The 27,838-nt window shown below is 36.7% G+C and overlaps 1 protein-coding gene across 11 annotated transcripts in view; it reads right to left on the bottom strand.

The window, feature by feature from the left end:
- Positions 1–27,838, bottom strand: part of ATP8B (ATPase phospholipid transporting 8B) — a 116,771-nt gene that overhangs the window by 51,628 nt on the left and 37,305 nt on the right. For 9 of the 11 annotated variants that reach the window (XM_046617295.2, XM_046617294.2, XM_046617293.2 and 6 more), the window contains one exon: positions 24,864–24,990. The gene's annotated coding sequence lies outside the window, so the exon portion shown is untranslated. Of the gene's footprint in view, positions 1–16,822; positions 17,665–24,859; positions 24,991–27,838 lie in introns of those variants that run through there. The other 2 variants (XM_046617289.2, XM_046617292.2) reach the window with 2 other exon arrangements.

Here is a 27,838-nt window from a genome sequence, read left to right as displayed (position 1 = left end):
TAAAACAAATAATAATAATCACTGCAGGTATATAATCAACCAGGTACTCATGTGTGTTATGAAATTAAATTCTTGAATGTCTTCGCGAAAATTTAAATTTATGCAGAGTCGTAATCGCACAAGTTGCAAATTTAGGTTTTAGTATCGTGATCTGTACGTACGCATTTCGCTGCAAGTAAATCTATCGACACTTTATTGTCTGACACAACTGATTAACATAAGTAGAATCGCCTTAAGGATTTAACAGATGTACAGTCCGGTGAAAAACGTATGGAAACGGGTAAACTAACAAACAGATATTCAGAGTCAATAACCAAATCAACTGTATCCCTTTGGTACGAAAAAATATTAAAAACTGTAAATCATTATCGTAATAATTCAGTAACCAATCATCTGAAATCGGTGACATTGTCGACCACCTTTTGTTAATGTCGGATTCGACCAATTTGTCCAATTTTAATGAACGTTCACTTGATTCATAAATAAACTTGAAATGGTTTTCCGATAACATACAAATTATACTTTGAAATGAAGCATTAGTTTATTACATATATGTATATATCTGCAACTCGTATTGATTCTACATAAGTTGCTTTTCTGATCACGTGCAGCGAGATAAATAAGAATTTAAGTTTAAGCGATTTGTTTGTCCATTAAAATTGATTTATGAAATACTTTTTTTGCATTTGAAAAAAAAATTACAATATGGTTTTTTTCAAAGTTATAGTTATAGTTATATATATAAATACACCCATATATAGTTAATAGAATTCGACTCTGTGCGACTTGACGTGAAACGTTCTGATCTCGCTGTAAATGACTTCGATATTCCGTATATTACCCAAAAAAAAGTAATTATCCTAACTGTTGATTATAGCTGGTACAAATACATATGTATATATCTAAACTTGTTTTGATATAAAACTAGTTTTTAGCTATCAATTTGATGTTTTCTTTTAAATGTTCTTCCCGAACACATTTGTCTGGCAATAAAAAAATTAACCGCCAAGGAGGGAAGGATTTTTTGTACACCTCGAGTATTCGGAAACTACGAACTGCTGAGTTGTCATACATAAATTACGTCAAGTCAACAGGCAGAGCCGCAGGTATGAGAAGGGCACTCAACTAACATGGCGTCAATCACGTCACGTCAAATGTACGATCAACATAAGGCTCACTATAATACTTTGACAGGCACCGAATTAAAGTGCGAGGCAATGTGATCTGTCCTCCCACTTTTATATTCCCTGCAAATATACGGCGGCCGAATTTTACTGCGGAAATAAGTCTGCTGACGATGTGAGAACAAATGTCATCGATTGGATCAAATATGCATTTTTACATAGATGAAACGGTGAAACTTTCCAGACTTGGCGTTCACCTACGCATGCGCGAGGTTTGTCTAACTCCTCTGCAGGTTGGCCACCCAAAACTTTGGTTATGTAAGTGATGCAATTTTAAAAATTTTTTAAAATATTTCTGACCGATTTAATCCAGAACAGTTAATGTATTAACTCGAAATGGCTTGGCATACTTTTGTCGTTAACTAAGCGACATGACCGATGACTGATACCAGTTATCGTAACGTCGTAATTTCAATTCGCCACTCGGCGTGAGTAAGTTTGACATCACCTGCCCAGTTTTGAGTGAGTTGGCTCCCCTGTTTCGCAGACGGAAATATTGCCGCGATACGACTTCACCGACCAATGAAGTTCAATCATCTCGCGCATGTGCAATCGGTCGTTTAGCTCCCCTGTTTCACCGTTCTCTGTCGGTGTAATACCGACTGTACTTCAAGTTAACCACTCGTTATAGTTCAATCAACAAAGATTCATACGGATCGATTAAACATCACGTTGGAACCATTAATTTCCTGTGATACTTGACACGCAAGAAAAATTTGGAAAATAAAAAAAGAAGGGTGGAGGCCCTAATGAACGCGACATAAACATCCAGGAGGGCTTGGTCAGCGTGACAAAGTGTAACAAATGAGGCGAGAGGTCTATGAAATGCGAAAAATCGGGGCAAAGTAATTTATCGGTGGCCTCGCTAAGGAACCTTTAGTGATGTTATTTCGCGACCGATTGTCATACAATTTAACACTTTCCCATAACATGAGCAACTAAATAATAATTTTCCAATGGAAGAGCGATTGTTAAAGTCAAGAAAGAGCTAGGAGATCATTTTATTAATTGCAAGTTATAACCGCCGATTTGAAATAAATTTTTGTCCACACTGTTTGCCAGAGGCGTGCACTGTTAGAAATTCGGTGTTAAATGTAACACCGAAAATATTCTATAGAATTCCACAACATTTTGACGTTGATTTTATGACCACTTGGTGTCAAGAATAGAACGATTTACACCGATGACGATGACACTGTGAAGAAAACAAATTTTTGTGCTTATGTCAGCTTTGAGTCCCGAGTCACTTAAATTTTTTATCTCCAGAAAAATTTGGTGCGGCAATGACGCGAGTAACAGGTCAAAAATTAGCTGCAAGAAAGTAATAACTCGATGTAGAGCTTCGAGACAACTGTGCTAATTTGGTCATGACAACTTGGTAGACGTGAAGTGATATTCAAGTCTTTCAAAGGCTTTGGACCTATACCTAAAACCTTGTACCTATATCTTGAAGTACAAATGTTATGAATTTCTTTGATATCTTGTGAACGAGAATTGAGAAACAACTTCGTCGGCTTCTTTAGACTCCTCTTAACTTCCGCGTTTATAGTATTACTTGTGAAATTACTTCTTCTCTACTTAAATGGAAGGTCGTTCAAAGAGTTGCGAAATTGTTAATGCATAAAAATCAAACGATATCAGCATCATCTTTTCCACTTATGAAACCCTACAAGCTCAAGTGAAAAATAATTTCCGCGCCACTAATGGTTTTCAAGATGCTCATTTATGAAACGATTAAAAATGGCCACTTTGTATATGATAAGAAATTGTTAAAAGAAGATTGCATAGTTCAAGAAATCTGATAATTGTCGATATTGAAAAACCTTTCAATGCTACGTTCCATCGCGTGAGTTTTCTGTAAAAATTATTCATTTCAACCACCACCATCTATACATATAATTACAGGACTTTATTTTCCGCATATTCGGCGGACAGTATCCTTTATTTAACGATGACGCTGTTATTGATCGCTTCATACCCTGTAGCTCAGGTCAATCATAATGCTGGACGCACCCAACAGATACGGTCTACTGAAGTTAGGTAAGGCGTGGACGAGTCACAGGTGAATAAAAATTACAATAACGGGTCATTGCCGAACGAATTTGTAAAAATTGAAAACGAAACCTCAACGCTCCGAGTCCCGAATGACCATACATTACATGTTTATATGGGTTACCATTTTTGAAATTGGACGTGATTTTTTGGCCGAATGTTAGCAATGCTTCACTTTATTCTCCATTCAATTCGATCCAACAAAAGGAGTATTCGCGATTTTTTTTTTCATTTGCATTTCAATTTCGACCCAAGTTATGAATTTTTGGAAAATACCTTTCCAAATTTCTCAAACTAATAGAACTCGAAAAACAAATCAGGCATTGAAAATCGTCAACGCGTGCTTGTTTTTAAATTTCGGCACCTCTGAAAAAAAAAAACGAGAATATGGTGATTTATTATAATCGCCGAGGATTTGAAAAGTTGTTTTCGGTAGATCTCCACGTTTCAAGATCTAGAAAATGACTGACCATTTTCAAATGGACGATGGGTGTGTGTACATGTATGTCATCAATATCTGGTCGGCGATACCTCAGGAACGAATATGCGGATTTGGATGAATTTGGTCTCGACCGACGGAACATTTCTCAACTTAGAAGTGACTAAATTTAGGGTTCGATCGGTCAAGTAATTTTTGCACCATTGCAAAAAAGGAAACAAAAAAGGTTTCGTTCGATGTTTCACGAGTTCGAAACGAATCCGAATCGTTTCGTCCCGAGTTATACATTCTATAAAAACATCTCATAAGACTGACAAAGTTTTGTGACAAAATTCGACTCTCCTATGTTTTATAAACCCAAAATTACCATTCGCGAAGTCACGATTCAGCGAATTAATTTATCGCCTGTGATCGGTGACTTTTTAAAACTAAAATAACGAAGAACGTTCCGTATAGCGACGAATCAAATCGATTCATCGACGTATTTTTCGCAGCAAATTCCGCTGTAACTATTCTCACAGAATCGATTCTGCCAAGGCGTAATATACATTGCAGGTATACACTGAAATTTGGTACTTTGTGGGACGACAACGTGATATTTATACATACGTCGTTCGGGTGACAATAAATGAGCAAAGTGGCACCGACATAGATGAGAAGTCTCGTTAGAGAGGAATGACCGATCTTTTGCCATTCGAAAGACAAATTTAAGAAGGAACACCAACTAGACGTTATCAGACATAATCATCTGAGGATAATGTAGGGGAGGATCTGTTGTAGTTGAGAAATATGCGATGCCTCTTATTTCGTGTATCAGCTTGAATAACGTCAACGAGGCTAAGCCATTAGCCGTATACCGGTCTTCATCGTGGTTCGTTAAAACTTAGCTGGTCGGTTGAAGATACCTGTTGCTATCTATACTGAAAATTTTCCAATTAACCACTTTGGCGAAATACGAGACAGGATGGAAGGCACTAATTACTAATTAGACGTAATGAAGCTACATCGAATGAAAACATCACTAATGCATCGACTTAATTACGGTTTCCATTTTCTCGGTAAAGTCCTGAAACTTTCAGGGAATTTTTTGGTCGGTGAGGAAATTTTTCCGATAATATAAGTGTATTTGTTTTTTGTTTACTTTTTTTTTTTTTATACACTCAAAATAACAAATTCGAGATTCGATAAAATATTATTTATCACCAATATAAATTTCAAACGTGTCGTTTAATACTTGGCACTGTACCGTTTCAATTTGAAACTTGAAGAAGCTTCACCGGAGGGCTTCGTTTATTTTTTCGTAAATTTATACTTCAGCTACTAGAAAATTTCGTTCGCTTCTGGACAGTTGAACTCGAAAGTTAAAAAAAACATACACCTAAAATATTAAGTTTTTGTTATTTTATGAGGTTAGTACCTTAGCCAGTAACATCGAGAACAGTGTCTGCTGAAGTTTGTTTGCAAAATAGAATGAGAAAAAGTACTAAAACAACAAAATGAGCGGTTTATTGATTTGCGTGCATTATGCCGAGACTCGCAGAGTTGAACGGCAGATTAGTATCAGTCAAGAACAGCCTCGTGCAAATATACGGCTAAAAGTTGTCAGTATCGTGACGGTAAACGTTATGGATATTATTCGCACGACATTCTTTAGCGCTCGCTACGTGCCCACCACATCTTCAGATCAAGAACTTTGTCGTGCGTAACAAGGCCGAGATGTTAATCGAGTTAACGCTTCGTGCGTCGATCCTATGTGTTGTACATCACGTGCACAGAATCCGTCGCAGTGTCTGTCCCTTAAGAAATACGACGACCGGTCGGCTTAAAAAATACCGATTGCAGATATCTCGTTAGGGGTTTTTTTATTTGCCAGACGCGTGTTGATTTTATTTATTTGCCCTCGGATTGCAGAGTGCAAAGCTGTTGAGCGAAGTTTAATCGAGATACGAAATACGATTGAAACCGAATGAATTTCTACCGGCGGAAGTGATGAGAGAAAAATAATGATTCCGGTTACGCGCACTGAGAGAAATGAAAAATATTGTTCCAGGTAGAAAATGAAAATTAGTTTTATAGCTGTTACCGGAAAGTCTAGTATCCGTTACTATTCTTTCTCGTTACGATCACTGTTGATGTATTTTCTTGTAACCGATGTGATAATTTAATGCTTGTGCAACGATAAATTGATGTTAAAGCCTTGTTTAACTAGAAAAGTAGAATAAACGGAACAAACTGATTTTGCGTTGCTATTACCAAAAAAGGATCGCCATTAGCGCAAAATGGTTAGGCGTACCTCGTTTTTCGTAATTTCAACGATATTCAAACAGTTTTCTTAGCGATACCTGTTTCACTGAATTTTTCTAGTTACTGTGACAAATGAAATTTTTCTCAGTGCACGTATATCGGATCAGGAAGATGACAATTGGTCTGAATTAGATCGACGAACGATGAAAGGTTATAACCAACGGCTGGGAATTTTGGAGTCAAATTACCAACAACATAACGAAAACGTAATAGAAAATAAGGGTCGAGAACTTCGGCAAGATCTGAAATTTATCGTTGGATAAGCATTTAAGGATGCTTAGGATTCAGAATTGCGTAATTAATAAACAGAAGATACGTTACGTAACAAATTGTGCGTGCCTGTGTGAGATTCTCGTAAAAACATAAACAGTCTTCGGTATAAAAAGAATTTGGCAAATCGTTCAACGTTCCATCTTTTATGTTATATTGGAATCATATTTCTTCAAAGGTAGTTCAGCGAGCTCATCAGTATCTCGATGGTCGGAGACCGAAGCCACGATAACTTCAACCGTAAGATGAGGGTATTTCAAGAAGACGGAAGTCTACGTAGATTTCTATACAGCTGCGACTATAGGTTGAAAAGAAAAAGAGATAGAAAGGGAGACTAGATCAGAAGAATGAAATTCTTCATCGAGATTTGACGACGCGTACTTCGATATCTCGTACGCAAAGAAGATAACACGCGAGGAGTGCATTAATTTACTAAATTCTACCGCACTGCAATTTACCTGTGATATGAAAAACTTGCCTCAAGCTTTGTAAATTGCAATTTGAGCTGCACTGTGATTCGGACAAGCTGTACAACAATTTCCATAACCATTCAGGAGCATGTAGTGAAATCTTTCAAAATTCCAGCGTTGAAAAAAAAACTTTATCGGTGTCGCAGGAGACGATAATAATAAATACAGGGAACGTTGAATTGGCTATAACTGGAGAAAATGGATTTTGTAGAAAATAATCTTCCCAATAAAACGTGTCATCGTAGAGTGAAGTCGAACGAATCTGCTAGATTTTTAACCATTTTAGAACGATTTGAAACGAAGCATCGATGTCTAAGCTTTATTGTTTATAATTTCATTTCTTTCAATTTTCTTTTCTTCTTATTTTCAACGAGATCTTCGTCGTTTACGTATACGGTAATTCGATAAATTGTCAACATACGACTATCTCTTCGTAAAGTAAGCAGCGAAAAAAGGATATGGAAAGTGAGGGACGAACTTTAATTTCGTTGAAATCCAAACATATTTTTGCTGATACTTTTGGGCTTGCCATGTAGACGTTGTTAATTGTACAAGGCACTCGCGGCTTGAATCAGATATCAATGATATCTCTCGAGACAGTCCGGTGGTCAGAACCACGAACCCGATGCGTAACTGGGTCAGATGAGCCGAGCTTTTACCCTGATTAAAAGGTGCGTTTTCATCCAAATTGATGTTGATAGAAAAGTGATCGGATGAGTCGTTTAACGGCTTAATTTAGCGAATTACATGCTCCGTTGGCAAGGAAGATACTTACTTCGCCAAATGGTACCTAAAGCTACCTATAAAACTACGTTAAAAGACGTTACCTAAGGCCTGTATTATCACTACAACGATATTGAAGTTGGCAACACTGGCGTGACAGAACACAAATTTTGCGCAATTTCTTCGACATGTACGAAAACTGCGAATCGAGAATGACCAATTTTATCTACGCTGGTACTGTTCTTTTCTTTCATTAACCATTCGTCTGAATCTGATTGGATTCGCGTTATACAGTTCATAGTGTTTTTGCGTGTAATCGCTGACGAATAAGTGTGAATACGTTGATAATTCTCTTAGTTTTGAAAATCGGCAAGGTTTAACACCACGTACATCTCATTGCCTCGCATCGAGACCATCACAGTTAGACAAGTTTTTACCTTGCGAAGATAACAGCGATAAGAAAATCATTTGCCGCGTATTAATGCAGGGTATCTGACGCGTATCTTGTGCTAAGATACACCGCGTATTGTAAAACAACCCTGATAACAGGATGAAGAAGAATATATTTTTTTATACCAGTCATCGTCTGTGACTTCAGATAAGCTTAGACAGTAAAGGACGCCTCTGTCTTGTCTTCGTTGTTATACGTCGATTTTTAATTCAAAACTTTTTTCTAATCCCGCTTCACCATCCCTTTTCCATATACTTCGTTGAACTGACTGCCTTTTGCCTGATAACTAAAAACGAAAGTATTCTTTACGTAAATTGTTACCAATTATGGCGATACCACCGTCAAAAATATACGAAACACTGCGAAAATAAATGCAACTTCAGAACAGTCGGATATCCCGTGCTGAAATTTTTTGGAAAATTTGTATTCGGGGTGCAGATTAAAAATAAAGGTTAAATAAATCGGATATATCATATTTTCATGTCCTTCGGACAGGAAAAAGCAAATATAATATAATATGTTCATCAAAAAACGGATTCATGTTCGTGCAATAAATTGACGCATATTTTATCATTTCCAAAATTCTTCCAAAAATAAATGACCAAATAAGAATGATCGAATCTGCGTACTTCAAAAATAAAACACTGTCGACTCTCACAATACTCGGTACAATTATTACGTTACGTACTCGGATACCCCAAGATGTAAAATTTTTTTTCACGGTATAGTCGTTTATTGCGTGAACAATGTGGCATAAAATCGTTTTCATATTATACTGTAAGAAAAATGTTGGTTTGTATAATTTGGTGTCAATACAACGCTGTTCGATATAAATCTGATGATCTCCGGGGGAAAATTTCCAAAGTCATGGCAAACATTGATGTAAAGAACTCCACACCGGTCTGTTCGACCACATTTTTCACAATCCACGTATGTCTGTCTATATCGTATAAGTATTTCCGCGCCAGAATTTCTGACACCATACAAGAACTACTCAACTCGACTGAAAACATTTCATCTTCGTCACTGCCATGTTAGGTACGTGAACAAAAGAGGGGGAGAAGGGGCATACACACTATAAAAACATAGAAACGAACTATCGCTATCCACGGCAAGATGGCGAAAACGAGATATAGTGTCTACCAAATGAGCAGGTTGAATGAATGATAAGTAATGAGTTGGTTTCTTCTGCTAAACAACTACTACATCAGACAAGGTGTTCGTACATATACATACAATTCTTTCTATCAATGTGCCGGAAGCGCCATTGGTAGGCATTGTATTTTCTGTACATTGCAGCTTGTAAACCACGCGACGACGGCTGTTATCTGTTTATCTAGATGTTAATGAATTAGCTCTATACATGAAACGAATTGCGCCACTCTTCGTATTAGAATACAATTTTTATGCATAATCTTGGTATTTTATGAATGTAGTTTGTGCCGTGTAGATAAGTGTGTAGAGATGTCAAACACACGCAACTTTGTAATTGCACGATTCGTTTTATGAAAAACTTTGGTGAAAACTAATCGAAAGTTTTTGGTTTTTCATATTTATTTTTGTAGGCTGTTTACAAAATTCGTATTTTCCACAAGAGTGTTTGTTCGCCGAGTAGCGTCGATGCCCATTAATTTCTTGCGTAAGCAGGTATTTTCTTTTTTATTCTTCTACAATTAGCCCCACGATAAATAAAAGAAATATGGAAATTTTAAAAGATAAATAATTTCGAGTTAGTTTGCATGTCTAATGTTTAGAAAAAAAAAAACTTGTTACGCATTCGAAGCACGTTCACTTTCATTAATACGACTTCGTTTAAAACATATATGGTATAACTTAGCGGACTCCGCATAACTTCTTGTACGCAAACTTTTTGCTCGGACTGCCCTTGCATCGCTACGAGTAGATGGATAAGTAGCGATGAGAGTGTCGGGACGAACAATATACGAAATTAAAAGAAACGCCGCACTTGTCTTGTATACAGCAATCAGTAAAGCTGATTGAGAAGTAATAAAACTAACGGTCTGGGAATTAAAAGGGTCAAACGGTGCGGCCACGAGACCCAAGAGGAGGTCTCTCACAGTGCCTTCTTGTCACTTTTATTACGGGCTCGCACCACAAATTGTTAACGAATGATCTAACGATCGAAACTTTGACTTGACTATAATTTTTACCTTCCTTTTCCTGTGAAAAAGCTCATTCGTTTTGAAATATTGAGGAAAAATAAAAATGAAAACATACGGTTAGTTGTCACAATGGTAGGGTAGGTTATGTTCGGATTGGTCGTTTAATACATGTAGATAACAATAGTACATATTTAAGAATCATTTCACTGCCCTTAAGACTCTCGAAAGACAAATCTAACTATCTAATATTTTAGATGATATTTATTGAATACTGTGACGATGTTTAAGCATCGTAAATTGAAGAATCTTATCGTTTAAACATCCATGTGTCGTCCGGTTTCGAAAAACCAATCAAACCGAAGCACCGAATGTCTCGACTCTTTATTTTGATGGCTCTACTACACATGTATAAAAGTTTGCGGGTGTAGCAAAATACAAGCCTGAAACAAGCTGTCGAACGATTCCGTTGCGCGGCGAATTAAGGTTTAAGTAGGTAAATGCTATATTCTCTCTCATTGCCAATACCCTACAGAGTATGAGACTTTTTATAGATATTAAATGACCGTTGTTCCTATAACTAGTGTCGTAAAGCTCGCCTTACGGAAGTGGGCGCGTAAATTTCCACAAGACTGTACAAGTAACAGCGTTTATAAATTTTCCACATACGCATTTTTTTTATAATCATCTCCGATGTAAGAATCTCTCAGTGTATATTGTGCGAGATCACGTTCTTATCTACTCTTGCGATTTTTTAACGTAAAATTTTCACTTGGTCAGAAAGCAGAGAAAATGTATAACTCTGAAACAAAATGATGATTACAAACAAAGCTATCAATCGACCTGTTGTACCATAAAACGAAGTAAATTAATACCGCTCGGTTCTCTGAAATCGGATCAAAAACGATTGAGAAAATCGATTGTTTCACTAAAATATAGAATAAATTTCAACACCGACACTGTAAAATTTAGTATCTATGATAATATCGAACAAGTTTTCATCGAAGTAGTTTCTTCGGCTTTATGATTAATTACTTTTCGGTACAAAAAAAAAAAACAAGGCAATTGGTTCTGCTTATTTTTAGCCCATAGTCACCGATTTATCCTTTAAATACTCCAGAAATGTGTATATACAACAAAAAAGTTACAAAAACCGATTTGACATGTAATTTTAATGCACGACTTCAAAGTGGACCCTTTCATTTTGTTTACAATTTATTCCAAGTCAAAACTGAAACGAGTTTTCTTTACTTGGAAATTTTACGTGTCTATGATCAACGTATCGTTTGTTTCTCTGGTGACTTGCGTCGCTAATTATTGTCAGATAAAATTTAATGAGAAAGGAAACTCGTTTCAGTTTGGATTTCGAAAACATAGTAAGGCACTGGGAATCTATTAGCATGAACATTACTGTACATTATTTTGCACTCTGATAATTTATGTTCAGCATACGTCGTGTAACAACCGAACAAAGTCTAATCACCCATGCTTCAAAAAGTATGACTATGTATATTCGTAACATTGCGTGCGCCCAACTCGTTGCCCGATAAATCCAGATTTTAGGCCAGATCACTAAATTCTTAATAATGAAATAACTGTAGATTCGCTGAATAATTCAGTTGAAAAAATGATCTATAAAATAATATGACCCATTTAACATTTTATTTTTAGCTACAGGAAACCCGATAAGAAACTCGTCTCGGTAAAAAAAAAACTTGTAGTTTACCACTCGAGTTCGGTTTGCGTGTATTCTTGTATTTTTTATCCTGCGATATCTTTTGCAATATAACCACAATTATTGAACCGTCAATTGTTGCGGTAGAGGAAAAAATTATTGGTTTCTTCAAAATACGTTTCATCGCACACATATAAACCGTTGCCTAACATATTTAGCCAAGGAAGTGTTGTGTCCAAAATTCCGGACAAACGGTTAAATAGATTCGAACGAAAGTTTGGTGTAAAGTCAAGTATTAGGAACAGATAATCCTTGAAATTTTCCAAGCTTTTACCGCTTCCGGTTATGGAACGGCGAATTTTCAATCTTTTTAATAATTATTTCGTCCATTCCAAATTATAGAGGAATGGCTTGACCTACTTGGACGAAATTTTAGTGATACATGAAGTATTCGGTGGATAAATGTAACGAAACTCTAGACATTTTCACTATTTGTGGTGACGTATATCCTAATCTCCAAATAAACGGCCAAATTGATTCGATTGAAATTGAAGCAAAAAATTCAATTATTCGATGAAGATTCGACACGATTTTGTTGAATATCTGTCGAATTCCGGGCACAAAATGGTGAAAGCCCCAACTTGAAAAAAAAATTCATAATTCTCAGAATTTTCCACCATTTTTTATAAAATTCGGTATACGACGTTTTGTCTTCAACTTAGCCTATCTGTTTCTCTCTCACCATCGTTCGCTACTTGGAAATTTTTTGCATGCGACGCGTTTGCCCCGTTCTTTGCTGTTCGAACATCAAAGAAACTAAACTGAGCTATTTAGGACTAGAAACTTGATCATCCGATCGTGCCTATTGCAAGAAAGCTAAGCTTTTACGTTTGGCCAGCTAATTCCTTTGTAAAAAATAAGTATACTCATTGCAGTCTTGCCGCGGAATTTTTCAAAATAACAGTGTAGTACTGTTTGACGGTTGGATTGGTTTAATTTTTATCTAAATATAACACGTATAATACATTTGTTTTTGAAGATCTCAGAAGGTGGGCTTCAGTCCGCCATTTTGAAAAGTACGTATAAAGAGTTCTGGTGTCTGGTTACTCTAACTCTATTACAGATATGATCATTTCTAAGGATAATCTAATTATCTGCACGATTATATCAATGAAAGATCGTATTCACGATTATTTTCAATATTTTCGAGTATAAACTAGAATAACTATCTATTTTTGACATGTTATTCAAATAGGAAAGACTTTTTGTAATACAAAAACTAATATTAAGACCTTGCTCCAGCAAAAACAAGTATTGTCCTAATCTGAAGCAAATTAACCTTGTACGCTATGTTCAAAAACTAGTATCAAAATCGATAAACATTCAACATCGATAGATTGCATTTTTTTAAATTTTTTTTGAATAGAACGCTGATCCTTTACAAAGAATAAACTTATCTCCAAATATTTTCTCTCGGCCATAACAAAAACTTTCTGAAATGTCTAATATCCCCCTTTCAGTCTTACGAATTCCCTAATTTGCAGAACGGCTTGTAATTGTAATGAAACGTCGTTATTACCGAAGACGAGGTACTTTGCAACTTTAGGATTGTCAGAAATTCATTAAACCGTAATACAACATTAGCATTCTTATTAGGCCAGTTTTTTTTTTCAGTTTCGACAACTTAGTTTTTAGCCTGAAACAAAGCCTCCCGAAACCGGAACTTGGTAGTAAAATTCTAAAAGGTGACTATTCTGGTTTGAATTTTTCAAACAATCTAACTGAAATATCTCGGAAATTATACAAGTTACAAGCTGTTTTTGGTTTCATTTTGTACGTAATCAAATTTTCTTCAAAAAAATATCGTGACTACTACGTGACATTATTTGTATCAGCTTAGAACACGGGTGAGATAAAAATTTACAAGTTAATAAGCATCTTCATTCATTTATTCAATGTACTCAACTTTAAACATCCGTATCGATTACAAGATGAACATTTAGGTGTGTAGTAGTCTCGACCTTTTTCATACATAGAAAATTTGACTATCTACAAAATGAAACCATAAACAGTTTCCCAACTTGTATAGTTGTCAAGACATTTTGGTTGGAGTCCTTGAAAAATTCAAACCGGATGAGTCACGTTTTAGAAATTCGCGACCGAGTTCCGGTTTCGGAAGGCGTCGTTTGAGGTAAAAAACTAACTTTTTGAAGGGTCCGTAACGAGAAATTTTTTTTTTTTAAACCGGTCCAACATTTATATTCTGCAAGCTCAAATCGTTCAAAGTTACTCTAAAGATAGAAGACAGTGACGTTTTTTTCGACGTTTCGGAACTTTAACGTTACCATAAACTTCAACTCTACTGATTGTTGCAATTCATCCCCTCCTTTATGTTATACAGCGTTGATTAGTCGTTTGCCATTGGTTGTTTCAATTAACGTAACATCAGGATTTCGTGGTCTGCGGATAAAGCAACTTTTCGACCTTTTTCTCTCACATAATCGCAGAAGTTTAACCAAGATATTGAGTTAGTGTGCTTAAGACTTCCTGCTTCCGCTGACAAATTCGGCCATTAATTGTGAACTTTAGGGCGAAATAACAACCTTGCATCATTTACTAGACCATTAATCAATGTAACTATTTTCTACAGCATATCCTGTTACTTGATGACAAACTCGTTTTAACTAAGCAAATATACGTCAAGCAAGAGACTGTTTCATTAAGGGTACGTAGCACTCCTACCTTACCGACCGAGTAAACTCACCCTTATGTTTCATGCATATTAAATAAACAAATGAACGTAAAATGTTCAAATTTGGACCGTGCATCGCTCTTTTGTAGCGGGATTCGGAAAAGTTAGTGATATTCTGAAGATCGTTTAAAAATTGTGTGATATTTTCATTCATACATAAAAAAAAACCACGCTCAAGCTACAGCGAGCCGCGCGGAGAATTCATCGAAGCGCCTCTTGGTACCGCAGCAACCACTAGACACCCTTAAGAGGATGCTATAGTCAGTCTTTACCGACTGAGTAAAATGTTACTTATTTTGGCAAATGTCAAAACTTGCGCAGCACTGAAGCAAAAATGTAGCAGTCAGCGCAATTCTACAAGCGATGCTGGTTAAAAATATCTAAAAACTTTTTGGTTTCATGCGAAAATAACTTCAGAAAATATATTTCTGCAAAATTCAATTATAGGAATATTTAAAAAAAAAAAATGTCTTGATATTTGTTTCGGCATTGCATGTAGAATGACGTTGACTGCAGTATTTTTACATCAGTGGTGCGACTTGATAAAAAAATGACATTCAACGCCGTCGCTAAAGACGGACTACAGCATCCTCTTAAGGAGGTGGGTTAGTCAATTGGTCAATCGATACTTATTATTAACTTTGTTACGATATAATCGTGCATTGAGTGATTATAAAGTTATTATACTAGTAAGCTACAAAGATCTGTGCGGATATGCAAAAATAGAAAATATTGAAATTGCAAAAACAAGAACTTGGATGCCTGTGTTTCATTTGAAATTAATTCGAAACAGTTCGAGATTTAATAGATTCGATCGATATTATTTGCTTATGATTCCGGTGTTTGTTTGTTTATTTAAAAAAAGATTTTAGCTGCTCAAAAATATGACAATTTTATAAATTTTGAATCTAAGACACCACCCATCCCCGCACGTATGACACGCGCTATTTTTCAACATTTGCGAAGGAAAGTTTCATTTTAGAAGCAACGCAGAGGCCGCTGACATCGCGAGAATATGGGTAAAGTGACTTACGCTCAATGATGCAATGCATAAAATTGAGTTATTCGAAAGTGCGCGTGTGCAAAATTAAGTCCTAGTGTGTAAAATTAAGCATTTTCATTGTGCGCATGCGCTAACGTCGTTTTACCGCACTGTTAAGAAATGAGGGACTTTACGTATGCCCCACAAGCGTTGAAGATCGAACTTTCATGCAGATGTTGTGAAGAAATTTTGCTGATTGTGGAAGTATTACGATTACAGTATCAATTAGATGATACTAAATTGTTGTTACACCTAACATTGATCGTAGCCCGTGTTACCAATTACCATAGTTATATTACGTACAACTACGATTGTGGTAGATTACGAAAATCGTTTTCAAGCAATTCCTTGTGATTTCATTCCAATGATTACTAATAGTTTTTTAGAACGTTATATGCTCGATTCAAGTACTTAGGATATGGGGCAGTTCATACCATTTCGACCTGGGTCTGACCCTGACCTCTCGGATTTCGCCCGCGATTTTTCATGTGCTAGTTCTCACTTTGAAAGGCACTCGGTTTTGTTTATAATTTGTCGACTCGGTTTTAATTTTCTACAATTTTCCCAAACCATGGTATTGATCGAGACGATTTAAAAATCTGAAATTTCGTTTGTCAAATATTAAAATTTTTAAGCTTAAAGCCAGAGTGGGAAGCTTTTTCTTTCCTACTGTTTTCAAGCTTGTATCGAAAAAAACGTTAAAAAAATTAGAAGCGGGTGTCATTTTACTATAGATGGTTGTTGAAACATTTTCATATGAGACACCGCATTTTTAAAATTGTTTCTGATTTTTCGGCACCCTCTTACCTTTTCAATTTTTTTTTATAACCAAAATGAAGAAGAAAAAAATTCAAGAATCCGATGCGACATATGAAAATGTTTTTTAACAACCATCTACAGTAAAATGAATCCCATTTTTAATTTTTTCAACGGTTTTTGTTTCGGAAAAATCTTGAAAACAGTAAGAAGGAAAAATCTCCTCACTCCAGCTCTAAGCTTAATTTTTTTTATATCTGGCACACGATTTTCCAGAATTTTTTCAAATTTTTAAATTGTATCGACTAATAACATGATTTTTGAAATTTGTAGAAAATTAAAAACATGTCGAAAAATTCTAAAAAATAAAAAATAAAAAACTGAATGCGTTTCAAAGTGAGAACAATGATTTAAAAAATCGTGGGCCAAATCTGAGAGGTCAAGGGTCAGACCCAGGTCAAAATGGTATCAACTGCCTCATACACAGCCCTACAAGCGTCAAGTTTCCCCAGTTTTCAGTGCGTGCTAATACAAATAATACAGACTATACATGTATTTAACAATAAAATCGTGGAGATATTTACCGTGTGTATATCGGGTAACAAATTCGTTCAGGAGAAGCACAAGCACAAATCAAGTTTATTTGGAGATGGTTAAATGTTTAATTATGTCGTCAAATAAACCTGTAACGAAACGCTCCGGTGGAAGGAAACTGTTAGGTATTTTCAAAACGCGCACGTGTGCTGCTGAATCCCTCTCTCTCTCTCTCTCAGTCTTCCTATTTTACTCACACTGTATTCAATGGCAACAAGTCGGCATTAAATGGTTACTTATAACTTTGCTTCCGCGCAGCACCTGCGGTTGAATGTATTTATTTAAAATCATCTCCCTCGTACCGTGGCACGAAACAAATCGAACGGCGTAAGTTCGAAAATTTCAGGCACGTATCGGTGAACACTCAAGTGTAACTATAACCAGGGGATTACTCCGTTGCACTCGGTAATTCCAACAGGGTGACTCGAACGATTTAAACTCAAATTTGAATTTCGTTCTTCTCTCAAAGACACATCGTTAAAGTCTCGTAAGTTTCTCAGACAAGGAAACTCGATCAAACAATCGGTAATTACACATATATATATGTACATGTTGTCCTTCGAGTCCGCGAGTATCGTTTCGTATTATCAATTTCTCCGGCGAACCGTCGCATCGCGTATAACGTGCATGTCGAGGCTTCTTTTCTCCCTTTCCTGCGGGCCGAACTCGACGCAAATTCCGTCGCTCCGACGGATGATGCGGAGGCGTTGAACGCGACGCGGCGACTATCGCCGATGCGAACCGCGAGGCGAGGCGAGGCGCGATTTCGACGTCGTCGTTCCGTCACCGTCACCGTCACCGTCACCGTCGGCGTCGGCGTCGTCGGGTTCCTCGCCTCATCGGCAAGTAAAGTAGGTGTCAAGGTGCACCGCCGTTTATTGTGCGAGCGTGCGGCACCGCCGGGCGCCGTCGAACGACCGGATCGCCGAACAAGTTCACTCTGGAAATGTATCGCAGAACAAACGACAAACATACGTATGTAACGTCGACGACTGTTTACGTTCGCGATCCGATTCGCGTGCTTCGCGTGCTCAGAGCGTACAATCGAGCTACACCAGCTCTAGCCTGCTATCGCGTTCGGTACTTTCGTGCAAGTAAGAACGGCGACTCTGGTGCGGAAGCTTACGCAAATACAGAGACCTAGATACGGATGCGATACCGCAAGATATGCTCGAAGGGGGGACGAATCGAGATTCCGAATAAACCGCAGTTCATTTGTTTTATAGTTCGTTGATGTACCGTCAAGGGGTTCCCTGGTCGATTTCGACCTTGGCGTACACTTGGGGACAATCAATCTGAGACGGATCATTTTTTACACTAGACAGTTGTGTTGGCAACACGGAGAAACATGCAGCGCCATAGCCGGCCGAGCGCGAAACAAACTCAATCTCAATAAGCATAACATAACCCATGAACGTCGAATCTAATCTTAGAATACGTGTCAATCCAACCATTCGTTATCCCCGCGGTATTGTAAGGTTAGATTCGACGGTCATGGGTTATGTTATGTTTATTGATATTAGGTTTGTTTCGCACTCGGCCGACTATGGCGCTGTAAGTTTCTCTGTGATGCCAACATAACTGTCAAATGTAAAAAATTTGCCGTCTCAGATTTATTGTCCCCGAGTGTACATATCTCCAAGTATCAATGTCCACGTATTGCAAAAGCGGAAAAAATTTTGACAATCGCATTCTGTACGCAATTCTGAAAAAAAAAATATTGCAATGCATTTTCATTTTACGCAGAAATAAAGAAATGGCACAGATTCTACGAAATCGCAATAGTCTATTCGTAGAATTCGTGCCGCTTCTTTACTTTTGCGTCATATTAAAATAAGTTGGAGTATTTTTGTTCAGAATTGTGTATAGAATAGGACTGTTGAGACTTTTTTCGCGTTTGAGGTACGTGGACATCGATATTCGCAGACATATAAGTCAGCGTCGAAATCGACCAGGGCACCCCCTTAAGGGGGTATACGATACAGTAAACAGTCAGAAAGGTGGGTGAGTTTTGGGAACTTATATCTCGACGGCCAGTTATTCAATTCGGTTGGGGGTTAGATTATTCAGAAGTGTGAACCTTGTACTTCATTTACACATTTTGTAAAGTAGAATCAAACCGTTGTGCTCGGAGTCCAAGATATTTCAAAATTTGAAAAGCGTATTCTTGTATATTTTGTCATATTTGCAATGGTCGAGCTTTAGTTTCAATAAAATGGCGACCGTTCAAACTTGAAGTTTGATCTTTCGTCGAAAATTGAAGGCGTTTTTTTTTTTATTATTATTTAAGTAACACTAAAATATAGCTAGGAAAAATGGTATCGTGAGAAAAACGATAAACTATTCAAGAATACTATCTCCAAATTTGATGTAAATCGGTTAAGCCATTTATGAGATATCGTGGGCATTGCAAGATAGTCACCGCGTGGTGGAAAGTTTCACATCATTACCGATAACAATGCTTCGAGCAATACTTTCTACTATGTACCTAATGAATGATTTTCGTGATATAAATACTCGAAATTCGACCACTCTTCCAGCGGACTACTCCCATGGGCATACGCCCCTAACATTCCATTGGCTATCTGTCGCGTACTTTCATTATATTTCAGTTTACAAGTGATTCAGCTTCACGTCCGATAATTTCCCAGCAGTCTGAGTGATTTTCCCTAACTTCCAGTGATTGTGTTGCAATTTTCGCATGGTTCTATCCAATTCGGAAAGCACTGAAAAACAGATGATAAAATAGAAATCTATAGTAATTACGCGAATTCAATGTTAGTAAAGTGAAACCATTGGTTTGATTTCCAAGTTAATGGCCAGTACACGTCAAGCTTTAATCATTTGCAAGTTCTCGGTGTAAGCTTAGTCAGCTTCTAAGGATCAAAATGAAAGATAAACCTGACTCGCATTATCTCTACGAGTAAGATATGTGGTAAATTTATCTAAGATGATTACATTATTCCAAATTGTACTTGAAAAAATTTTCACGACTCTAATAGTCACGTTAAAAATCTGTATACGGAACGGTAAGAAACGCCTCAGGTAAGGTCAACTTTCGTCCCTTCCTTTCCGCCATCCGGCAAGAAATTTCCGGCTGACAAATTGCGTGCTTGCACGAATCGACAGTGGCACAAGTTTCAAGTTACTTATCTAACTGGGCACTACTCTGCAGCCTCGAGGCAAAGAAACGTGACAAGGCGTCGCCTTTGCTACAGCCACTATTAACTTTATATGGTAAGAGTAAATATCTACGTACCCACATCCGAAACCTTTATATATTTGCAAATCTGGGTAATCTAGTGGTCAACAATGATTCACGACTTTCATAGTTACGAGTTACGCTAAACTATACGTTATACCGGTTCAAAATAGGACTTGACTTGAGATTTTGTTGGTTGATGTTAGTAATGTTATCGTAACGAAACATTGGAAAGAAATCACTGTTTTCTTACTTTTATTACGATTTTTAAGGAATTGAGGTTGTAAGATATGAGTATGTTTTGTTTTATTACAGTTTACCGAATTTCAAACGGTTTCAAAATCGTAGAATAACGGTTTTTCCTTAGCGTGAATCGGTACGATAACTTTACTAACTTCAACATGATGAGATTTTAGTGCCGATGAAAAAACGCTCTCGACAATGATCCAATCGGGGACACAAATCCGTTGTGTTTATCAGTTTTCATGGACTCCTGAAACCCTTTGAAATGTCCTACAATCAATCGCTGTTGTGATCTGGTGTGCATACGCTCCGTAAGCTTATGCAATCGTTATTATCTCTCGCAATCTCATGTAATGCTTGGTAATCGTTGTCGTCCATTCTATCTAACACTTTTGTAATCCCTGCCACCTTTGTAAACACTTGCGGTCGTTGTAATCTGTACAATCTTGCTGTGACCTTTCAAATATTGCAATCCTTGTGATCCTTCCAACCAACTCATGATCCCCGTAATTCTAATCGGTATACGTCATTTTACATAGCGATTACCCCCTAGGATGTACCTACACATACCAGGACAATGTCATGAAACTTGAAAATGAACCGCGCATGCGCCAAATAATTCAATCTCATTGGTCGGCGGGATCTTCCCGCAAGCGATATTTTTGTCTGCGATGCAACTTACACAAAATTTGTACGTTTGAAATTTCAATGAGCAGAAGCGTTAACGTCCGACAGATCTTTGAAGAATCAACTTTCCGACCCAATAACAAATGCTTCCCAAACCTTTTCGAGTCACTACCTCAATTACTTGAGATTCTAACCTAGAAAGTTCGTATCAACTCCATCGCTGCCAGAAACAGTTTGACAGCTGAAACTCGGGATGGTCAGCCTGCGCTAACAGCCGATAAAACTCGCGCATGCGCGGTTGATTTTCAAGTTTCAAGAGATTGTCCCGGTATATTCATTTAATACCCGAAAGGGGAAATTGTGCCTCGAGTATATTTGTTACACACATTCCAGATCCACAACGTTATTACGGTCTATGATTACAGATATCTATGATTACAGTCAATTAGAACCCGGAAACACGATAAAGGTGATACAAAAGTATGCAGTTTCTTAAATATACCATGACTTCGGGATTCTGACCTTTCCAAAAGCAGGGAAATCATTTCTGCACCCAGTAAATAATCATTCTAAAATAAGGAAAGACTGATTTAGGTATAGTTTGAATAGTAGCAATCTAAATGGTGGCGGTTTCTACATATATTTATTTTTCTTTTTCGTCAGCATGATTCATTTATCTATATATGGGGGGATCAGATTGCTCTAATTGTAAAATGCTGAGAAAATTTACTTTGACACACGCCATGTGAAGATCGTGCAATAGGTACGCTGAGCAAGCACACATGTCACATCAGAGAGAAGTACCTAAGTGATTCAAGAGGCTAAAGTTACTAACGTTAACGCAACGGAACATCAGGAAGGAAAATCATCACTGTAGAATTTCAGAACAACTTTCTAGGAGTTGGATTTTCAAAATATGAGTACGTTTGTTTATCATGGCTAACTAAATTTCGAAAAATTCTAAAGGTTCGAAGTAACTATTTTTCCGAAACATGCATCGTTGTAGCAGCGTTACTAGCTTCTTAATCAATCTCATGGTCATTAAATACCACATTATTTTTTGGCTCTGCGGAAGTACACGCCCCTCTGTGATAACCACGATATAAATGATGTTGACTTGATGCGCGTACACTTAGAGAATGAATTTAATGACGGACCAAACAAATACGGTGTTTAGCGCAATATTTATGCTTCGATCAAGTGTTTTTTATATCATTCCAATGGGAGCTCATGACATATGATTGTACAGCACTGCCAAAAATTTGCTAGAATGTTGTGCTCAAAGATTTAAGAAAAAAAAAAAAAAGAAAAAAATTATACTTTTTCCAACGTAGCAATTTTTCAAGGCACCAGCAAGACTTTAAGACGACTTTGTACGCTCTAGTCTTTTACAGCGAAGTGAAAAGTTTTATCACTCGTAAATGCGGTCGAGTATCAAGTTTTATAAGATGATCTCGGGTCACGGAAATGGTGTTTCGCTGAAACACCATGGAGATTTATACTTTCGCCATACCACCACATGCGATGTGAAAGACGGGGAAACAAGCGAAGAGCTAATCACTCCCGACTATAACCGCTTCTTACTTGAGGTAGTAACCTTAATAAACTTATTTTGCTTATCTATCCAAAGACTCGACGATACTCGTCGATACGATACTTTAAGTAAGAAGCGAGTATACTCGGGAGTGACTAGCCCCTCGGAAACAAGGTACTGAAATTAATGAAATAGTATCATGGCTACTTGCTTAAATTATTCACGATGGTAATTAATTTTATCGTACATAATATTTTTCCGTTACAAGATATTACATAAAGCCCGTTTAAGGCAATTCTATTTACAGGTATGTATGTTAGGGTGGTCCTTGTTTAAGGTGTTGACGAATTTTTACCGCCCCATCACTGAAATCAATTTTAAATCATTTAAAAAGAGTCGCCAAATTTTTTCAGATTCATACAGCAAGTCTGAGATAGCCCGCATTGTGATCGAAGTTTCTTATGGAAGTGACATGAGAAAAACTTTTTTTCGCACTATATATTTTATCGTGAAAGTAATAATGTTCCAAAAAATCTGTAACTGCGAGGTTTTGGTCGGCATCAGTGATGCTGTATGAAAAAAAAAATACACATCATCGTACGAGGCAATCTAGACGAATTGCACTTCCTCTAAATAAAAAAAAAAGTCAAGTTTCGAGGTTGTGCAATTCGTCTAGATTGCCTCGTACGATGATGTGTATTTTTACCCAGTATAGTAGTACTAATTCTCACCAAAACCTCGCGGTTACAGATTATTTGGAACATTGTTACTCTTGCAATAAAATATATACTGAGAAAAAAAGTTTTACCCATGTTAATTTCCATAAGAAACTTCGATCACAATGCGGACTATCTTAGATTCGATATAAAAATCTGAAAAAATTAGGCGATTGTTTTCGAATTATTTGAAGTTGATTTGGGGGATGGTCTGGCAAAAATTCGTCGACACCGTGAACAAGGACCACCCTAATGTATGTGTGTTTTTTTCGGGAACAAATCTGCAACAAAAAAAGGGCTCTTGAGTTTTCTCCATAGGATGAAAACGGTTTTATCTATTGAAACGTAAAAGTTGATATTTTCCATGAAACCGACCCTTTTCGTTAGAAATTGAGATATTTTTTACATCATTATTTATATTGATTATTACGATTCCGATTTGAGCAATTCTCGTCATTCTTGCTTGTCGTTGAAGTTGAAATTATGGATCAGTCTGAAACTGAACTACCGGGAGAAAACTGAAAAACGATTTTGAAAAAGTATAGAAAAATTACCAGACACTTTGGCTAGTTTTGAGCCACAGTTTCAGCCTGTGATCTAAAAATCTTTTATGTCAGGGAATAATGTTTTTTCGATGTAACGTGTATGCAGCTTTGTTCAAACAGTCTTCAGATTTATGGGGGAATAATAAAAACATTTAATCATCAACTTGCTTAATCTTATTTTTGATTTGCTATCGAGAACAGAGTGCCGCGTTGACAGTGAAAGTAAACAGATGTGTTTACTTTGGCTCTCTAGGTTACGCCTCGTTCTATGCTTATTACGAGAATAATTTTTTTTAACTTTGGTACGGTGGTGCTTTGGACTAGAATTTATCGCAGGAATTTTTGAGAAATCTTTGAAATTTTGGGCAACCTTCTTTACCGCACGAGGGTGAACAACGATGCAAAAATTCGACTTTCGTGGAAGAAGTGATTAAAATCAGCAAAATCGAAGACCGCTTCGAAATTGCTTTGGAAGCATTTATCGTTTTACGTTGTTTCACCGCATCGATCGTGAAAAAAGTAGAAATAAAAAATTTTAATTTAAATGAGAAATTATTTTTGGCTTTCAAATCATTTTCTCTCCTTCGCGAAATGAAAAAAAAAATAGCACTTTACTTTTCGCGGCCGCCCAAACGTTGAATTGGCATGACGCAGAAAGGGAAATAGTAAACAAATTTATTAACTGCCGCTAAATTGATTTGCGTTGCTCGAAGAAAAATAAAATGTTATTCAGAAAGCTTACTTCACCGTTTTCAAATCGTTGAAAATATCGCACACTAATTTTAGGTTCAGCGAATTGCTGATCTCAGGTATTTTTTAGTCAATCCTTAAATAAAAATGTTGACCGAGACTTCGCCTGTTTTGATATCTACTGATGTAGAATATTATGAACAAGTGATGAAGTGTTTTCAACAGAATGGAATTTACTGTCGTTTAGCGCAACGAAACTTTACCTAATTCACAAAGCGTACAAATTACTCACCTAACTCCAATTTTTTTCTCTTGACAGAGACGCTTGTACTTTGAGTTCACTCAAGACTCAAGTTAAGTCAAAACATTTGTTGCGAGAAATAAAGATAAAATTTATCGAAATTAATGCGATGTTTACTTCAATTTTATTCGATGCTTATCAATTGATGTACGTAAATCAGGCAAAGTACCTACGTTGTAGAACTCATCGACTTGTGCAAAACCAGCGAACGGTTCTGCCTCTGGATCGTTTTCTTGCCGAGTTTCGTGGTCGTGAAGCCGTAGCACTGCAGAATTTGATTTGCGCAAACTGCAGGTTCATCTGTAAGCAAAAATATACAAATGCAGGTGAGAATTTTGTCCCGGCACATTCCAAGTCCTGCATGACGACACGGAGCGGAACAATCTCTTGAAACTTGAAAATGAACCGCGCATGCGTCAAATAATTCAATCTCATTGGTCGGCGAAATCTTCCCGCCGCGATATTTTTGTCTGCGATGCAGGCGGGCCAACGTAAACAAAATGTGTACGTTTGAATTTTCAAAGAGCATAATCATTAAATTCCGACCGTTCTTCGAAGAATCAACTTTCCGACCCGATAATAAATGCTTCCCAAACCTTTCCGAATCACTGCCTCAATTATTTGATATTCTAACCTCGAAAATTCGTATCAACTGCATCGCCGCCAGAAACGATTTGACGGCTGAAAACTCGGGATGGCCAGCCTGCGCGAACAGCCGATAAAACTCGCGCATGCGCGGTTGATTTTCAAGTTTCAAGACATTGTCCCCGCATATCACACCAGAATTTCGAATCTTAATCTTAATCTTGGTACGTTGGCAAATTACGAATTCCATTGACCTACTAATGCGTAGCAACGGAGGCGTTCATTTCGGCTCTGGTCGCTGGGTCGTCGAACAGCAAGAATACAAAAAGTGGAAAAGTATACCGGTTTACGTTTCCAATCTATAGCGTAAACGCAGGATATTATAAAGTTTGTGTTATAAACATTGGTTATTTCATAAGCTGTCGTGAACTTCCGTTTGAAATACTAAAATGTATATTATACATATATCCCAGCATTTATGTCATGCCGAGAGCAATATTCTCTGTATTTCCATTTACACATTGTAAAGCTGTAGAAAGAGAAATTGTAAACATTCATAATCTGGAGTAGAAAAATCAGTTACGAGTTTTTACAAGATTCCCGTCAGCAGCTTGATCGCGGGTTTGGATAAATAATGGTATTCAAACTTTTGACACCGGTGATAATATAGAACTTGCATGCCTCATATTGTTTACACGAAATAGTAAAATAGTTTAACAGTACGTGATTCCTCAATCAGCACTTCAGGAAAACATAAACTTTGACGTGTTTCGAATGGCAGATTTTTATCCGTTACATTCATGTACTCGATCGGCCAGATCTCTGCAATAATTTCTGGTCATTAGTTCATCATATAAGTTTTCAGAAATCTTATTCTATTATTATGGGATGCAAGCTATCGGGTTAAGAGAATGTTACAGTCAGTGTTAAATGTCACTTGTTTGACTGACAGGTCTTATGCTAATCTACACACGATGCTGGATAGAAATATAAAAATAAAATACATGTCGTAAATAAAATAAAAGTAAAAAAAAAAATAATGTGAATAAATATAACCCTGTAATTGAATATTGCCACATAGTACAGATTTTCTGGCTACAACTAGGAACCTCCTTTTCACATTTCATCAAGAACTGTATTTATTCGCTATGACAAGACATGTAATTAGTTCAAGATTATAGAGTAACCGAAACTAGAAATTTTTCTCCATGTCGGTTGTTAAACGTTTCTGGTTTACGATTAAACACAGAATTTTATCATTTTTTGTACGTTGTTGTGAATAGAAATCCAATGCTTGATGTCGGATACAAGTATTTGAAAGTAATGTTTTTCGTATTTGTCATCGATTATTTTTCAGTTATCGTTATCATAAAACATAAAGCGACATTTTAAATATGTACAAGGTAAGGTATTTTTTACGTAAACCTTATTCCCTTCTCTCGACACGCAAACACAAACAAAAGAGAACTAAAAACCGTTGCAATCAATTGTTACTGTTATTGAGTTTATAAAATTTCTCAAGTCGAGTGTCATGAATATCGTAACCATTCAGAATTTTTTTTACGAGACGCCACTATCTCTAAAAGTGCATCCGCATTTTGAGGGTTCATTTTTTCACACTTCCAAATGTTTTTTTTTTTTTCTACTCTCGTTTTGAGCACAAGATTTTACCAAATAATAAACACCTGTGAAAATTAATATTCTGTGTAAAAGCAATTCCTGGCATTTTACTAATTTACATCACGAGTCGCAGTTAAATGTTCAGCGTTAATAAACTTCGAACTTTCATCTGTCATACTATATCCACCATTTGACCACATGATCGGAAATGAAATCATCAGAAATTCTCGGATACCAAGTTTCAGACAAATTAATTAAAATAATTTCACAAACTAAAGGGAGTCGCTTTCATATTAAGCGGCGATCCATCGAGGATTAATAAAAACTTTCGTCCAAAAGACTGTATTTTTGGAAATTTGTTACGGAAAAACTGCAAATTCAATATCAATAATATTTTTTTTTTTTCACGTTTTTATGTAATATTAACACTTCATTGTTCTTCGCGTCAGCTGATGTTTCCCGTGTGCAATTGATCGGTGTACATGATTTTAGAAATATGGTTAATCTGAAACAAAATAGTGAAAAAGAAAATCCCCATCAACTATATTATAATAGCTGTGGCTTGACGAAGCTTTTTTCCTTTTTCGTCTTAGGTTACGAGAAAAGATGCCCACACTTTTTTGTCATTCTGGAAGCATAACGCGTATTGTTGTTATTAACATATACGTACTGACAAAATCGTAGGATACAGTAGGATAAACACTTGAGGTATCATCACAAAATCAGTGAATGATTTTAGATTACGATTTCATCTTTCTATACGTAAAACTTTAGACCAAGTTGCGAAAAAAATTATGCAATAAAATAATATTACCGTGATTCCAACACAGAATCTAATAGGAATAACGTACTTTCGGTAGACTTGTGTTGAATAACGAAGGAAACGTATTTCTGAACAGATATCACCAGCGCGCAAAGTCCACATTGTGGTTTTCACGACGAT

The sequence above is a fragment of the Neodiprion pinetum genome, chromosome 3 (assembly GCF_021155775.2).
Source record: "Neodiprion pinetum isolate iyNeoPine1 chromosome 3, iyNeoPine1.2, whole genome shotgun sequence".
Taxonomy (NCBI): domain Eukaryota; kingdom Metazoa; phylum Arthropoda; class Insecta; order Hymenoptera; family Diprionidae; genus Neodiprion; species Neodiprion pinetum.
Note: the sequence above shows the minus strand (reverse complement) of the source record. Positions and strands in the feature narration are given on the sequence as shown.